The following is a 17,628-nucleotide window of genomic DNA, read 5'->3' as shown; positions in this document are numbered from 1 at the left end:
CCCAGGCCGCCGCCCGCCGCCCGCCGCGCTCGCGCCCCCGCCCTCCGCCCTGCGGCTCGTTCTCCGGGGCCCCCCAGCCTCGCCCGCCGGCCCGCTCACGCACTCCCGCTGCTCATCGCCGGCCGCCGCCGCCACCCCCCATCGCCCCCGCGCCCCGCCCCGCCACTTCCGCCAGGCCCGCTTCCGGCGCACGCCTCCGTGACGCCACCCAGCCCCGCCCCCCACGTCCTCGCTGCCGGAAGCGCCGCGCACAGCGGCGGCGGGGCGCAGGGCAGTGACGTCACGGGCCCCGCGGGGGCCCGGGGTCAGGGCGGGCCAAGCTGGGAAGGAGCTCGGGAAGTTTATGAGCGCAGGAACAGTCTGCGTCCTGTTTGTGGTGGTGGTTTCACAAGTATGTCAAAACTCACTGAAATGTACTCTTTAAATAAGTGCGGTTTATTCTAGGGAAATGGTACAGTTATTAATTTTATATGCAGGGAGGAATTAAAGGAGGGAGGATATGGGGTCATCTGTACTCAAAACAAAACTAACCTTATAGGATTGCTGGATGATAAGCCGTGAGTGATATTTAGCGTAATACCTGAGTTATAGTGAGTGCTCAATAAATGTGCACTCTTATTTTTAGTTCGTGAAATACCGTACATAGTGCCTGGAACATGCATGATAACATCGTCACCGTCACAGCAGCATAAGAAAAAATGATGGCCTGAACTAAGCAGTGGTAGTGGGGATGGAGCGCTTAGGAAAGGAGTTAACTTTTAGCAAACACCTATGTAGAGGGACTGACAGCCATTTTACAGGAACAATACGTGTTTCATGTGTTACGTTGAAGAAACAGGAATGGATTTAAAAAGTATGTCTTTCGGTGGGAGGAGGTGTGTGCTGAGAGTCACTCTGCCTGGATCTGAATCCCATACTAGCTGTGAAGTCTTGAGCACTTCAGTTAATCTCTTAGTTGCCTCATTTTTAAAATGGGAATAATAGTACCTATTTTGTAGGGCTGCTGTAAGAATTAAATGAGATAATGCACATAAACTGGCACAGAAGAAGCATGCACCGAGGTTTTTTTTGAGGGCGGCGGTTCTTTTGGCCATGGTTCGGCCACGGTGCAGGGATCGATCCCGGGCCCCCTGAAGTGGAAGCCCAGAGTCCTAACCACTGGACCGCCAGTGAAGTCCCTCCCCAAGTATTTAATCACCCTTTCTCCTGTTTCATAAAAAAGACCCAATCAAACAAAATTATATAATAGCTATCAACCAAACACAGGAGAGTCCAGGGGAAAACATCAAATCTGGGCCTTGACCATTTCAATCCTGGAGAGGATTTGGACATTTCAAATCCCTAGGGAAGGAATGTGATGTCAGGCATCACTTGGCCTTCATAAAAGGTGTCCATGAAGCTCCTTCTCTAGTTTCTTGCTAACCAGACCACTTCCCTGCATAGGGGACGCCAACAGTCAGTTCATGGGAAGGACTCTCTACCCTTCTGTTCATTTTTTTTTTTTTGAATGAGCCTGCCCATCCATTCCTTTGTGAGCCTTTTTTTTTTAATTTATGTATTTTATTTATTTACTTTTGGCTGCGTTGGGTCCTCGTTGCTGCACATAGGCTTTCTCTAGTTGCAGCGAGCAGGGGCTACTCTTCGTTATGGTGCTCAGGCTTCTCATTGCAGTGGCTTCTCTTGTTGCAGAGCAGGGCTCTAGGCGCGTGGGCTTCAGTAGTTGTGGCAGGTGGGCTCATTAGTTGTGGCTCGCGGGCTCTAGAGCTCAGGTTCAGTAGTCGTGGCGCATGGGCTTAGTTGCTCCTTGGCATGTGGGATCTTCCTGGACCAGGGCTCGAACCCGTGTCCCCTGCTTGGCAGGTGGATTCTTAACCATCTCGCCACCAGGGAAGTCCCCCCCTCTGTTCATTTCTTATCAGTTTGGTTTTAATGAGTCTGGTTCTATTTAATGAGTTAAATCTATTGCTTTGTTTCCTTTGAAATTTCATTCTTGCTCTTTAAGCTGAGCATCTTCTCCCTTTTAATCTATTCGACAACCATACTTTTTCAGACTTTTTACAGTTCAATTTTTTTAATACATGTGATTATATCATATATTTCTATTGAATATATGATACTCGATATTTTATGTTTAAGTCTAGTTTATCTAGAATACATTTTGGTGCATAGTATGAGGTAAGGAATCTAAAAAATTTCCTCCCAGTGACCAATTGTCCCAGTACTATTTATTGAATAACGCTTCAAGGACAGATCTCGACAGGTGGAGATGAATGTAGGTTATTTTGGGCAGAGGGAACATGTGTTCCCAGATGGCGAGAAGTCTAGTTTGGCTGGAGCCCAGGGTGTGTGAGGAGGGGGTGGTGAACAAAAGAGTGGGAGGCAGCTAAACCTGGGCCCGGCAGGGAGACCTTCATTTGGGGGCAGGGGACTGGGCTGGAGTCGAGGGCGAGCCCCTGGAGCCGTGTGAACAGGAGCATGACGCCTCCCCTCTGTGCTTGGATGAGGTGACCACGGCAGAGGACAGCATGGGTGGGCTTGGTCAGGAGGCAAAGACCACATTGCCCACCCAAGCCAGAGGGGACTGGACGCAGCTGGTGGAGCGGCAAGGAGCCAGTGGGGCTTTTTGGGGCAGGAGAAGGGTCCAGATTTAAAAACCGAACGTGGGGGGACTTCCCTGGTGGTCCAGTGGTTAAGACTCCGTGCTCCCCATGCAGGGGCCCAGGTTCGATCCCTGGTCAGGGAGCTAGATCCTGCTTGCCACAGCTAAGAGCCCATGCAGCCAAATAAATAAATATTTAAAAAAATAAAACATTAAAAACCGGACGTGGGGATGTGAGAGAGGAGTGAAGAGTGGTTTCAGAGTGTGTGCTCTGAGTGACTAGAGCCGAGGCCATTGTTGGAGATGACAGGGGCACTGATGTGAGACTTCAGAGATCCAGATGCTGCAAACCTTAGGTGCTCTTCCCCTCCGTAATTCACAGTAAACAGTACCCAACAGGAAGAGCTGCTCTGATGCATTTTGGGAATATCAGATTCTTCCCCCGGAAATTTATTACTTCTTGGTGGCCTTAAGCACTTGCTGTGACTGCCTTTTGGCAAATCCAGCACGAGTGAGTGTGAATCTTAAGTACTGGCATCTTAAGTTTGAGGAACCAGCTGGGTGCCGGAGGAGGGGTGTCTAAGCAGCTGTGGGACCCAGAGAAGTGGAGTCGAGAAGAGGGGCCTCAGCGGAGACGCAGGTTTGGGAGCCGCCAGCAGACAGCGTGGACTTGACAGCAGCTCCCAGGAGGCTGCATAGAGAAAACAGGGACAGGTGAACAAGTGGGGAGGGAATGAGGCCAGGGGTCAGGTGTCACAGTTCATAGGGAACCTACACAAACACTTCCCACCGTCCTGGAAACGTGCCTAGAATCGCACAGCTCTTAAGGGGTGGAGCAGAGGCTGCAGCTCAGATCTCCAATTCTGAATTCTGTCTTTGACGCTGCCACCTTGGGGGGAGCATGGAAGCCATTTGTCACAGTTTGAGTGAGGGCAGGAGTATGGGTTGAGGGGCTGCCCCGGTGACAGAGGGGCTGGTAACTGGCAAAGAGAAGCACGAAGCTGCCTTGTTCAGAGATACCTGAGCCAGCTCCGAGGCTGCGGGAGCTTTGAGGGGGACTGGTTGTTGAGTGAGGTCCTGGAGATGGGTACGGGGTGGGGGGGAGTTGGGGGCTGGCGCTGGGAGGCGAGAAGGCATCCTTTGGCTTGTGATACCAGGGAGAGTGGAGGAGGGGCACAGGAGGTTCTGGTGGAGAGGAGAGCCGTTGGAGCCATTCCTGCGTCTGCTCCAGGGCCCAAGAGTGAGGCCACGTGCTGAGAGGGAGGCCGTGAAGACTTGGGAAGCTTGCACGGGACGAGAGTCCCTGAATAACCCAGGATCCCGCTAAGGCCGGGAAGAAGCACACTTTCTCGAGTCACTTAGAACAGCTTGGAGGCTGGGCAGGAGGCAGCAGATGGGAGCAGGCCTTGCCAGGGCTGGGGAGACCCCTGAGGCAGTGGGGGACAGGGGCCAGTGTCCTCAGATGGCCAGAGCCTTCTGGTTTCAGGCCAGGAGAAGGAGGAAGCGGTCAGACATTGTAGGGCACACGTTTGTTTTCCTGTTATTTTTCCTATTAAGCTTAAAATTGAAACTCAGAACAATTGAAGAATAATCCTGCTCACGCAGATCCCCCAAATGTTAATATTTTACCATATTTGCTTCCTCATCTCTCTGTATAGTTCTTCTTCCTCCTGAATCATTTGAGAATAAGTCGCAGACATGATGCCCCTTTACCCTTCAGCATCTTTTTCCCAAAACAAGGGCATTCTCTTGCCCAACCAGAGCACAGTGATCAAAATCAAGCAATCAACAGAGATCTGATACTCTTCTCTAATCGACAGACTTGAGTTAGATTTTGCCAAATGTCCCAATTATGTCCTTTGTAGCAACAGAAGTTCCCGTTGCATCCAGTGGGCCCTCATCCTTCTTTGCTTTACTCCGGAGCCGCTTCTCCCTCAACCTGTCTGTGTCTTTCCCAGAGCCGACGTACCCGAGGGGGGAAGGGGCACTATTTTGTAGACTGTCTCTCACTTTGGATCCGGAGAAACTTCTTGACTTCAGTCTGAAAACCCGCCCCGCCCTGGCTAGCTCAACTCCCCACGGCAAGCGAAATGCTGCCCGCCACCCCGATGAGCCTTGGCGCCAGAGCAGGGGGGAAGACGAGGTGGCAGAAGGTTCCAGAGTCAGCAAGGAAGGCAGGAGTGGCAGGCGAGACTCGGTGGGGGGTGGGGAGTCAAAGTGTGTTCGTGACCAAACCTGCAGTGGAAACTGCCCGCAAGCCTTCCTGCCGCGCGCTGCGCGGAAGCCGCATGACCCCCTCGCCTGCTCCGTCCTTTCCCATCCAGAAGGAAACTGGACTTAAGAGAGGAAGGCGGTCTGGTGGCTTAGGAGAAACTGGTATCGAGGGGTGCCGTCCCCGAGGGCACTGGCACTGGGATTCCCGGGCCGGGAACCCAGCCCTGCAGATGCATCTCAGCTTGACGCGCTGGGGGCCGGTATCCAGCTGGCGTGCGTTGAAGCCTCCAGTGACATTTTCTTGGGTTTGCTGGAAGCAAGTGTGTTCTTCTTGCACAATCTAAAGAGATTGCCTCATCTGGCCTGGGCAGAAGGCCTGCACCTGCTGTTTATTCTAGGGATTTTTGTCTTCCAAGAGGTAGAAAATCAATTCCTTGCATTGGTGTTGGGGTCCAGGGGGCACAGTTTCTCGGCCTTCGGACTTAACTCAGTAGCCCCACCTCCCTGCCCCCCGCCATAATTCATAGCTCCTCTTGGCCTTAAAAAATAAAATGCTTGGGACACTCCCAGAGGCTGGAGGCGGCTTTAAGCACACCCATCAAGCCCTCTGTACCCCACATTCGCCACCTCCCACGTGGCCCCCGATTCCCTGGAAGGGGTACGTGTTCCTTGGAACGTTCCAGGCCTCCACTGCTTCAGTCCCGTTTCCCAGCTGTGAAATGTGTGCAGCCCACTCGGTGGGTGCAGGTGGCGCGCGAGAGCCCCAGACAGCGTTGCCCCGTAGGTGTGATTCATGGGTGTGGCTGAGCTTCCTGTGGGCGTTTCCCTCAGGCTCCGTGTTCTGCAGAGGCCCAGTGTGGAGTAGAGAGAACACAAAACCCAGGAGGACTTCTGTCTTCCTTTGGGAGGCACATTTGTTGGACAAGAGAGTTGAAGCCCCAACACAACCATCTTAAAAGGAACGGGATCCCTAGAAATAGGACAGTCGGAAAATGTATCAGCTGATAATGGATAAGCAGGCCTGAGGAGGCTGTAACTCGGGTCACTAGTGTTTGAACCCACTCACGTCTTAAACAGCCGGGGGCCGGCCTCCATCCCCATGGTCTCTCCTCAGTGACAGGGGGGTGTGAGGGGCCTCCTCCCAGCTGCCCCGGCGGCGCAGTCAGAGCCAGCTGTGCCCACAAAGCCTCTAGTCAGGCCTCTCCTCCCAGCTGCCGTGGTGAACAGGTTTGCCCTTTCCAAGCGCCTTTAGGTCACTTGTGGTCTTTCCATGGAGCTGGACAACAGCCATCTGTTCTGCTTCTTATTTCGTCCAGAAAATCCCAGTGTTCTGTCCCCCGCCTCCTCCTAGGGGTTCTGTTTCAGCTCCCCTGTCCAGCCTTCCAGAAGGCTGTCTGGCTCTGAACCGGGCCCTGCTGGGTTCCTCCGTCTGCCCTTTGTCCAATTAGACAAAGACTGGTGATGCCCAAGTCCATGCTGAGCACAAGCAAGGCCATATGGTCAGGAGATGAAGGTTTCTGAGGCCAGTGGTAATGATGATGACCTGAACTGAATCTGCAGCTTTTAAAGAACCTTTACCTGGTGGAAGTTAGGAACATGGTCTGGGGAAGATGAGAACAAGCCCTATGGGACTGGATTAGAATTGGAGGTATCAACATGAGCTGGTGGTTTCATTACACAGACCTGTGTGTGTGTACATGCACACACACACAGGCAAATAAACACAGAAACACACACATACACACACATATAGATGCAGAAATATATACACACACTCAGACATATAGGTATGGGTGTATGTATTTATACACATACATTTCCTAGAAGCAATGACACCCCAGTAGCAATGAGCACACCTAGCACCCAGACCTTGGTTTCTTAATACCATTCACTACTAAAAGGAACCAGAGCTCCTTGGAGAAATGGCTGGTTTCAGGGCTGGAGGACAGAAAGCACAAGCTGAGCCTGGAATATCTTGTGTCAGAAAGTAAGTAAATGCTCAAAAAATAAGGGGAAAAAAAAATAAGGGGAACATGTCAAAAGGACGCCCCTGTTGGCCAAATCTGAGACAATTTAAGCATCAAATAAAGAATGATAGTAACAGACTATAAGCCACTGAATAAAATAAGGTTCCATGTATACATGCTGATATAAATGAGTAATTGAGGGAAAGGAAAGCTCTTCTTTTTCTTTAATATTTATTTTTTTTTATGTCATTGTGCTGGGTCTTCGTTGCGGCTGGTGGGCTCCTTAGTTGTGGCATGCAAACTCCTAGTTGCAGCATGCATGTGGGATCTAGTTCCCTGACCAGGGATCAAACCCGGGCCCCTTGCATTGGAAGCGTGCAGTCGTAACCGTGGCGCCACCAGGGAATTCCCAAGAAAAGCTCTTCTTTTCAGTAGAAAGCAAAGTGACAAGTATAGAAGAAATGATGGAATCTGACAAGCATCAATAGCAATTATCCCAGTAATAATTGATTCCGGCAAGAATCATCAATGGATATTAAAAACAGTGGGTGAAAATTTGCTGGGTAAACTGAATATTGACCTAGTCTCAAAGAATCTCACTGTAAGTACGTGTTAATTACAAAAAGAAAAACAGTGACTCTGCAGTGGAGAAACCTGGCAGCCACCACCCTAAGCCTAGTGATCGCGGGTAACATCACCAGGAATGGGACAAATCGACCTCAGGTGTCATATGATCACAGAGAGGGACACATGTCACCTCTGTAGTATTCCTACCAAAAATGCAGAACCTGCATCTAGAGTTGAGAAAACAGCCGACAAACCTACACTGAAGGAACATCCACAGAATCACAGACAACAAACTAACTTCACGAATGCCAATGCCATGAAAGACGACGACTGCAGAACCGCTTCAGATTAAGGGAGAATGAAGAGATGTGACGGCCACGTGATTTCTTCGCCATAAAGAACATTATTGGTGAGATCTGCATAAGGTCTGTAGGTCAGAAAATAATGTGGTGTTAATTTCCTGATTTTGACAATTGTACTTGTGGTTGTGTAAGAGGTTATCCTTGTTTTTAGGAAATACACCCTGAAATATTTAGAATTAAAACAGACATCATGGCTGCAATTTACACTCAAAGGATTCCGAAAAAGACGGACCTGTACAGAGAGCAACAAAGCAGATGTGGGAAAACTTTAGCAGTTGGAGGATGGGTGAAGGGTATACAGGAGTTCTTTGTGCTAGCCTTGCAGCTTTTCTATAAGTCTGAAATTATGTCCCCCAAAGTTAAAAATACATCTTCAAGTTGTCAAAATGTTTTAAAAATCATCCAAAGTAAATTGTGTTGGCCCTCCTTGTCCCATTGTACCCTTTTCATATTCACTGCCTACTTCAGCATGCAGTCCTCTGGGACTGGTCACTTGCCCATTTAGAATCTGCGTGAAGGTTTTCGAAGCCTTTCTGGGCAGCAGGGAGTCCTCGCTAGGCTGAAACACACAGCTCGCGGGGTATTCTCACAGCTCCTACATGCTCTGCCCTGTGGTCAGTTATTTCCCAAGGCTTATTTTACTGCTGGTCTGCAAACTCCTTAAGGGCAGGGACTGTGTCTTATCTTTGTGTCTCCTTTACAGTGAATACTCAGTAAATATCTAATGGAATTAAGTTGAAAGGAAGTATGCATCTTTGACTCTCCGTGTCTCGGTAAATCATGAAAATAGCACACAGTGAGCAATTACAATTGAGTTACAACTGGGCATCCTGGTGATGTTACTGTGTTTTCCCTCCTATTAGAAAATGTGTTCTTTTTTTTTTTTTTTTTTTGCGGTACGCGGGCCTCTCACTGTTGTGGCCTCTCCCGCCGCGGAGCACAGGCTCCAGATGCGCAGGCCCAGCGGCCATGGCTCACGGGCCCAGCTGCTCTGCGGCATGTGGGATCCTCCCGGACCGGGGCACGAACCCGCGTCCCCTGCATCGGCAGGCGGACTCTCAACCACTGCGCCGCCAGGGAAGCCCTAGAAAATGTGTTCTTTTAAAAAATGTCTTTATTGTAGAAAATTTGGAAAATACAGAAAAGCAAAAGTAGGAATGTAAATGATTCAGAGATGGCAGCATCAGCTCTTCCCTGATGAAGAGCCACCCACTACCCGAAGATATCAGTGTCTGTCCTTTCGAGCGTTTCCTATGCAAAGTTTTAAATGCGAACTTACACATAGGTGTGTGTATATACATATATTCATATTATGCATACTGATGTCTGACAATAAGTTTTTGTTTTTGTTTTTATTGGCCATACCACACGGCATGTGGGAATCTAGTTCCCTGACCAGGGATTGAACCTGCACCCCCTGCATTCGAAGTGTGGAGTCTTAACCACTGGACCGCCAGGGAAGTCCTGACATTAAGTTTTTATTTTATGCACAGAATTAGATTGATCAAAATCTTTGATTACCATGTATTTTTATTATTAGTCCATGCGTCACAGCTCTCTTTTATCATTCATTCATCAATTCATTCAATAATAATATTGTAATAAAACTCAAGAATTAGAACACTGACAATAATTGAAATCTACCCTATGTATTCCTCCCAGGGTTTATCCCCCCACCTCTCAGAGGTGACTGAAATCCTAAAGTATAAAAAATACATTGTTTATTTTTATTTTTTTAACTTTATAAAAAGGGAATTATACTGTAAGTTGTATAAGTCAGGGTTCTCAAGATAAACAGAACCAAAAGGATATATATATATATATATATCCCTAAAAACAAGGGGGTTAGGGGAGCCAAGCCTCCCATAGTTGAAAATCCAAGTATAATTTAGTCTGCCCTCTGTATCCGCGCGTTCAACAAATCACAGACAGTGTAGTACTGTAGTATTTACTATGGACAAAAATCTGTGTATAAGTGGATCCACGTTGTTCAAGAGCCAGTTATATATATACACGGAGAGAGAGAGAGAGATTTTAAGGAACTGGCTCACGCTACGGTGAGGCCAGCAAGTCTGAAATCTGTAGGGCAGGCAGCGGGCTGGAGAGCCAGGGAAGAGCTTGAGTCCAGAGGTCATCTGGAGGCAGAATTCCCCCTTCCTCAAGGGAATCCAGTCTTTTTTCTTAAGGCCTTCAACTGATTGGATGAGGCCCACCCGCATTATGGATGGTAATCTGCTTTATTCAAAGTTGACTGATTTAAACGTTAATCTCACCTAAATAACACCATCACAGCATTTAGACCGGTATTTGAGCAAATATCGGGTACTGTGCCCTGGCCAAGTTGGCACATAAATTAGCCATCACATAAATAGCCTCCTGGACTTGATCTTTTTCACTCCACATTATGTTATGAAGATTCCCACACTTTTTTGGGTTTGCTTGTTTAACTGGAGTTGATTCATGTTCACTGCTGTATAATATTCCATCACCCTGTTCCATCTTCTGCTGGTGGGCATCAGGGTCATGCCTGCTGTCACAAACAGCCTAGGGGACCCTCTGGCACTTGTTTTCTGGGGTAGAGGTGCAGGGCTTTGTCTTTGGTATATACCCAGGTGCGATTTCCTGAGCTGTGAGGCACGTGAATGTCCAAGTTCATAAGGAAAAGCCAGATGGTTTTCCCGAGTTGTTACACTGGTTTCACTCTCCTCGGCCGTGTTTAAGAGACCTCTGATTCACAGCCTCTCCAGACCTTGGCATTGTCAGATTCTTCATTTTTGTCATGAAATGAATGACAAACTCTTCTTTTTTGCCGCCTTGGTTTATGTTTCCCTGATTAACAAGGCCGGGCATCTCTGTGTGTGCTTCTTGGCTGTAGGCGTTTCCTCATTGGTGAAATGCCTATTCGTGGCTTTTGTCCATGCTTCTATTGGGCTAGTAGTTCTGTATATGTTTTTAACACAATTATTTGTGCTCCTGCCCTGCTTACCTCCCACTGCCACCCCTTTGGGGTCCCAGTGTTCCCTCACGCCTTGCCCTTGAGTGTTGAGGGACTCTGAGCCCTCGCTGCTTTCCAACAGGTCATGTCCTCACCACAGCCCTCGACCTTCTGTCTCCTTTGGGTTCTCTCACTCGCTCTCCATACGGGCAGCTCTAGCTGGCCATCTTGCCTGCATCCTGGACTCCATGTGGCTGAGACCAGCCCTGGCCCCGGCTGTCCCCACTGTTGGAGTCTCAGCCACACCATCTGCCTCCAAGTCACCGGCTCTAGCTGAAATTACCCTGCAAGGGAACCCGACACTGAGAGGCAGAGCCATGGGTCAGCGTCTTGACTATGCTTCTATTTGCAAAGTCTGGATCCTCCTGTTTTCAGAGTACAAAAGGGTAAACTTCAGGTCCAGGGAGGGGGTTATAACTCTCTCCCTCTTTCCAAATAATTCGTGTTTTCCTGCCTGCCTAGTGGCTTAAGCAACGAGACATCCCCTTTCTTGTCCTCGGATTGAGTTGCTTCTTTGTTTAACACAAGCTTTAGTTCAGGAGATAGAAATACTTATAAAGTATCATTTATTAAAACTTTCCTGAAATATTAAAGGAAGTTTAAAACGAAAAAAATGTCCTACATAATCCTACCAATTCCCTCCGTTTTCATTCTTCTGGTTCCCTTCTAGTTTCTATCCACATGCGTATCTATTTTTATGTTGTAATTACTGGGTGTAGTTATATATAGTATATTGAAAATGAAATAGTTTCTCCTCCCCCCCCGCACTCTATATTACTTTTACATGGCTTGAACACGTCTCCATATTTTTATTGTTATCTTAGTGATCACCAATTTAGATGAGCCGGTAGAATTACGTGTCCTGTGATGGGGGCTCTAGGTTGTTTCCAGTTTCGTGTTTGTTATAAGCAATGCTCCTATGAATAGTTATTTTTACTTGGGAAATCTGCAGGGCTGGCCCACTGGGTCAGAGGTGACGCTCGGACGTCTGCGTTTCCAAATCGGTTTCCTCCACGTAGGTGGCTCACAGTGTAGATTTCTGAAGCTGCTTCCCCACAATTTGTTTTATCGTTTTCCTCTAAATATGGATTTTAAGAGACTGGAAAGTGGGGGAGCTAAGATCCCGCAAGCTGCACAGTGCGGCCAAAAATAATAAATAAATAAATAATAGAAATCTCAAAGGACTTGAAGAATAGATGTTTCTCCAAAGAAAAAATATATATAAATGGCCAATAAGCACATGAAAAGATGCTCAAAATGACTAATCATTAGGGAAATGCAAAACAAAGCCACAAGAGATACCACTTCACACTCATTAGGATGGTTATTACAAAAAAAAAGGAAGGAAAATAAGTGTTGGCAGGATGTGGAGAAATTGGAACCCTGTTCTTTGATGGTGGGAATGTAAAATGGTGCAGCCCTTGTGGAAAAAAATCTGGTAGTTCCTCAAAAAACTAAACCATAGGGCTTCCCTGGTGGCACAGCGGTTGAGAGTCCGCCTGCCGATGCAGGGGACACGGGTTCGTGCCCCGGTCCGGGAAGATCCCACATGCCGCAGAGCGGCTGGGCCCGTGAGCCATGGCCGCTGAGCCTGCGCGTCCGGAGCCTGTGCTCCGCAACAGGAGAGGCCACAACAGTGAGAGGCCCGCGTACCGCAAAAAACAAAAACAAAAACTAAACCATAGAGTTACCATATGACCCAACAATTCCACTCCTAGGTATATCCCCAAAAGAATTGAACACAAGGTCATGCAGAGATATTTGTACACCTATGTTCATAGCATCATTATTCACAATAGCCAAGAGGTAGAACCAACCCAAGTGTCCATCGACAGATGAATGGATAAACAAAATGTGGTATATACACACAATGGGATATTATTCAGCCTTAAAAAAGAAAGGAAATTTTGCTATATTCTACAACGTGGATGAAATGTGAAGATATTATACTGAGTGAAATAAGCCAGTTACGAGTATAAGTAAGGACAAATACTGAGTGTTTCCACTTACATGGGGTCCCTAGAGAAGTCAGACTCATAGAGATGAAAAGTAGTATGGTGGGTGCCAAGGGCTGGGGGAGGAAGGATGGGGAATTAGTGTTTAATGGGTAGAGTTTCAGTTTGGTAAGATGAAAAAGTTCTAGAGATGAATGGTGGTAATGGCCGCACAACAACGTGAGTGTATTTAACGCCACTGAACTGTGTACTTAAAAATGATCGAAATGGTAAATTTTATGTTATTTGTATTTTACCATAGTTAAAAAATATTTTATAAAAAGAGGAAAAAGAAAGAGAGAGAAGAGCCCATGAGCTGTGCTGGTGAGACCACGTGTATGTGTTGGTTGGACAGAGCCCCGAGGCCACATTTTCAATGGTTTAGTGACAGGTAAACCCTTGAAGAAGCCTGATGAGGCTGGAGAAGGGCCTAGAACTTTGGAGGAGCTAGGTTAGGAGTTTTGGCCCAAATTTGGAGCTGGGTAGCTGTGGGAGGGTGGAGAGGATGACCGGCCAAGGTAGTCCCAGACATGGAAGGACAAACAGAAAGGGGCTTCTGTGTTGGGTGAGGTGTGCATTAGCCCAAGAAAGGCTGATTTCAGCTTAGTAGGAAGGAAGACTTCTCACAGTCTTGAGCTCTGAGTCATGAGAGAGTTGCTTTGTGGCACAATGACCCGCCTGATGTGGTCTAAGTAGGACCCGGTGACCAGCTGAAAGTCCCACCGCACCAGAGAGTAACCCCCTGCCAACCACGAATACCTCTGCGGGGCCTGCCAGACGAGACGCACCTCCAGTCCCTGCAGGGCTCTTGTTCAGCAGTGCTAGGATTCCTTTAGTGATCCCAGGGCCTCGGCACCTCTCAGAGGCTGAACTACAGCCAAGCAGCTGTTTTCACCAGGCCCTGTGTTTGTTTTTTTCTGACATCAACCAATTCTCCGACACCAGGTGGGTGTCAAAGGATTCAATTCATTTCTCACATTCACCTCCCGAGTGAGCACAGACCCCACAGGGGGAGGGCCAGTCCCACAAGGATACCCACACCCCGAAAGCAGTTGGTACAGGCTGCCCACACTTCTGCCTAGCTGACTACAAATTCAGGGGCTCCTACGACCCTTTCTTTCATGTTCCACACATGGCTAGAATGACTCACAGAACTAGGAAAGCACTGTACTTGCAGTTGTAAAGGAAATAAATGAACAGCCGTATGAAGAAGAACAAAGGCAGGTTTGGATCCTCTGGGTGGGGCGGCAGAGTGCACCACCCTCCCAGCACACGGGAGCGTTCACCCACCCGGAAGCCAGCCCCTCACTGTCCAAGAGCGCTACGGACATTTCATTACGTGGGCCTCAGTGATGAAGCCACTGCCACAGACGGAACTCCAGCTCCAGCCCCCGTGCCCCCGGGTGGGAGCTGATGGTTCTGGGTCTTTCTGGTGACCAGCCCCCCATCCTGAGGCGAAGTGAATAACAAGAGACACTCCCACCACTCAGGCAATTCCAAGGGTCTTAGGAGCTCCAGGCTGGGACAGAAAGTATACACCAAGTACATATTTCTACTATGTTACACCATGGGTTCAGATCCACTGAGAGCACCTGGTGGAAAGTGCATTGAGGCAGGCCGGTGGTCTCAGAGGGGTGGCTCATCTCCCTTCCTGTCTCCCCAGGGTCCGCAGGCAGACAGATCCCCATTTCCCTCAGTTGAGAAATGAAGGCATTCACTTTAAGGTTAGTTGTGAAGATCAAATGAGGTGTGTGTCAGAGTGCTTTAGAAATGTCAGAACTAGTGTCTGAGTCTGCCTTTGGGCCATTTCTGCACTGGTGCTCAAATACTGAGATTGGGCTTAATGGCAGATGTGGAAATCATTCATTCATCCCACCAGAGCCTTTGGTGAGAATCATTCATTCATCCCACCAGAGCCTTTGGTGAGAACCATTCTTTCATCCCCTGTGGCCTCCCACTGAGCCTGGCCTTCTGTTAGGTTATGAATACCCGCCCACCACCTGCTGAGTGTGGCCTTCTGGAAGGGTCCTCAACTTTAAGAAGGGGAGTTCAGAGGGGGCAGACCACCTCCAGATGTCTGGGAGTTTTTCTTCGGGTGGAGATGCCACCAGGGTATTTGCATAAGAGCTCCCCAGCCCGGGCCAGAGCTGCACTGCAGAATCCAGTGAGGGTTGAGCAGAAAGGCGAGAAACCGGGCAGCCGGCAGAGCGCCCGCGCCCCCTGGTGGCTGCCGGCTGCACCTCGCTCCTTCCCGGACAGGATCTGCGGCCCGGCAGTCTGGCTCTGGGTTCCCTGGTCCATTCACTGGTTGCTCTTGAATGGCTTGCGAGTGCCTGCGGGCCTCCAGAACTCTCGGGCTGTGCTGTGCGCCACCAGCCACAGGGCTCTGAGCACTTGCAGCGGGGCGAGTCCAAAGTGAGGTGTGCAGCCAGTGGCAAACACACCCTGGGTGTCAAAGACAGTACTCCCAGAAGTAAAACGTGATGTTGATAATTTTATATTGGATGCCTGTTGAAATAATAATATTTTCAATAAGTTATGTTAAATAAAATATGATTTAAATGTATTGTGGCTGTTAGAAAGCTTAAAATTCCATATGTGGGGTGAATCCCATTTCTTTAGGTTGGATAGTGCTGTTCTAGACCCTTGGTTCCCAGGCTTTGGGATTTCACAGGTGAGCAAAAGCCCGCCCCCCCCCCCCCCCCGCCCCGCCCCAGGTCTGACTACCAGTTTGATACTTTGCTAAGTGACGGTGTTTTAAAAAGTACTACCACCGCCATTCCCGTGAGGATGGGCGTTCTGTTATCAGAGATGCAGGATGCCACGGTCAGAGTAGAGAGCCCGCTGAACTGCCCACTCATGGCCCATTGATTCGTTTTCTCATTGAGTGGGGAGAGCTCTGTCAGGCCCAGAGTGCAGGGCGGCTCTCCGAGGGGCCTCTCTTGTGAATGTGCACACGGTCTTGCCCTCTCCCTTCTCCGCGTCCACGCCTTCTGCAACCCGATACTTGCAGGAGCCCTGCGAGGCGCGGGGACCGGGAAAGGTGAGGAGGCAGAGGACTGCCCAGCCTTGGTCTGTGGGTGTCACCTGGTCCTTAGAGCCACGACCACTGTGTGAAGCTGAGCGAGACCCGGGCAGCTGCGATCAATCCCGAGAAGAAAGGGCAGGCTCAGTCCCTAGACCTGGCCCTTGGAATCCCATCACTGTCCCCTGATCCCTGCTGCCCACCCTGCTCTGCTCAGGGACGGAGAGAAATATGCTAGGGAAGGCCACATTCCAGGCCCACATCCATAGGCTCATTGGCGTAGTTCCTTGTCAAGGGTGTGATTTGGGCTCAAAATATTTTTTTTCTTACTGCAACATAAAATACGTTCAGAGCATAAACTTCAGAAGATAGAGTTGACTAAAAGGAGATAGACACACAATGACATCATACAAAAGATAGCACCGTTAGCAGTAAGATCTCTCCTGTCCTGCCCCCTCTAATACACACCCATATATTTTTCAAAACTGTAATTAGGGACTTCCCTGGTGTCACAGTGGTTAAGAATCCGCCTGCCAGTGCAGGGGACACGGGTTCAAGCCCTGGTCTGGGAAGATCCCACATTCCACGCAGCAACTAAGCCCGTGCGTCACAACTACTGAGCCCATGTGCCACAACTACTGAAGCCTGCATGTCTAGAGCCTGTGCTCCACAACAAGAGAAGCCACTGCAATGAGAAGCCTGCACACAAAAACGAAGAGTAGCCCCTGGCCGCAACTAGAGAAAGCCCGCACGCAACAACGAAGACCCAATGCAGCCAAAAATAAATAAAATTTTAAGATAAAACAAAAATAAAAATAAAAAAATTAATCAGCAATCATATTAGGTACAATTGTATTTTTTTAAAAAAAGGGGAAAAAAAAAAAAAAGGGGAAAAAGGGACTTTCCTGGCAGTTCACTGGTTAAGACTTCACGCTTCCATTGCAGGTGGCGCGGGTTCAATCCCCAGTTGGGGAACTAAGATCCAACATGCCTTACGGTACGTCCAAAAAAAAAAAAAAAAAGGGGCAAAATACTTGAATAAACATTTCTCCAGAGAAGAGACACGAATGGCCAATGAGCACATGAAAAGTTGCCCAATGTCATCAGTCATCAGGGAAATGCAAATCAAAACCTCAATGAGATACCACTTCACACTCTTTATGAAGGCTATTTTAAAAAAAAGAAATAGGGCTTCCCTGGCGGCGCAGTGGTTGAGAGTCCGCCTGCCGATACAGGGGACGCGTGTTTGTGCCCCGGTCCGGGAAGATCCCACATGCCGCGGAGCGGCTGGGCCCGTGAGCCATGGCCGCTGAGCCTGCGCGTCCGGAGCCTGTGCTCCGCAATGGGAGAGGCCACAACAGTGAGAGGCCCGCGTACCGCAAAAAAAAAAAAAAAAAAATCAAAAAACAGAAAATAACAAAAGATTGGCAAGGATGAGGAGAAACTGGAACACTTATACACTGGTAGTGGGAATGTAAACTGGTGCAGCCACTTTGGAACCATCTGGTGGTTCCTCTAGAAAGTTAAACTTAGAGTTACCATTTGACCCAGCAATTCCACTCCTAGGTATATATGAAGAGAATCGAAAACTTACATCCACGCAAAAACTTGTGCACAAACGTTCACAGCACCATTATTTATAATAGTCCACCAAATGTCCATCAACTGATTAATGGATAAACAAAATGTGGTATATGCAAACAATAGATTATTTGTCCATAAAAGAATGAAGTACTGACATGTGCTACCATATGGTTGAACTCTGAAGACATTATGCTAAGTGAAAGAAGCCAGACGAATGAGATCACACATTGTATGATTCCATTTATGCCAGGGGTCCCCAGGCTGCGGACTGCTGGTGGTCCGCGGCCTGTTAGGAACTGGGCTGCACAGCAGGAGGTGAGC

This window comes from Leucopleurus acutus (assembly GCF_964270905.1).
Source record: "Leucopleurus acutus genome assembly, chromosome: 9".
Classification (NCBI taxonomy): domain Eukaryota; kingdom Metazoa; phylum Chordata; class Mammalia; order Artiodactyla; family Delphinidae; genus Leucopleurus; species Leucopleurus acutus.
Note: the sequence above shows the minus strand (reverse complement) of the source record.